We start from the raw sequence: 367 nt of genomic DNA, 5'->3' as shown, positions 1-367 counted from the left end.
TGAGAGGATCGAAGTGTACACCTCTCTGCAACTCGCAACTCCCAGCCTGTAAACCTATCGTTTGTAGGAGGTCTCAGGTGTCCAGATGCCACGCAACACGGTGGACACGCAAACGCGCACCACCTCTACGTGCTGGGCTCATCCCTTTTCGCTCGCAGCTACTCAGGGAATCCAGTCACACATCATTTGAGGCCTATAAGAACAATCTCATGTATGGAGAAGATGGAACACACAAAGACTTTCATCTTGGGACGTGTGTTCATCAAGCCGTGCGCCGGGGCCTTCGCACGTTTGACTATCTTCAATGTTTTTCCACCACCGAAGGCCGAAAAACACCATTACGCATATACGCTACCTAAGCAGCGCA

The sequence above is a fragment of the Toxorhynchites rutilus genome, chromosome 3, assembly GCF_029784135.1.
Source record: "Toxorhynchites rutilus septentrionalis strain SRP chromosome 3, ASM2978413v1, whole genome shotgun sequence".
NCBI lineage: Eukaryota > Metazoa > Arthropoda > Insecta > Diptera > Culicidae > Toxorhynchites > Toxorhynchites rutilus.
This window is presented reverse-complemented; position numbering follows the sequence as displayed.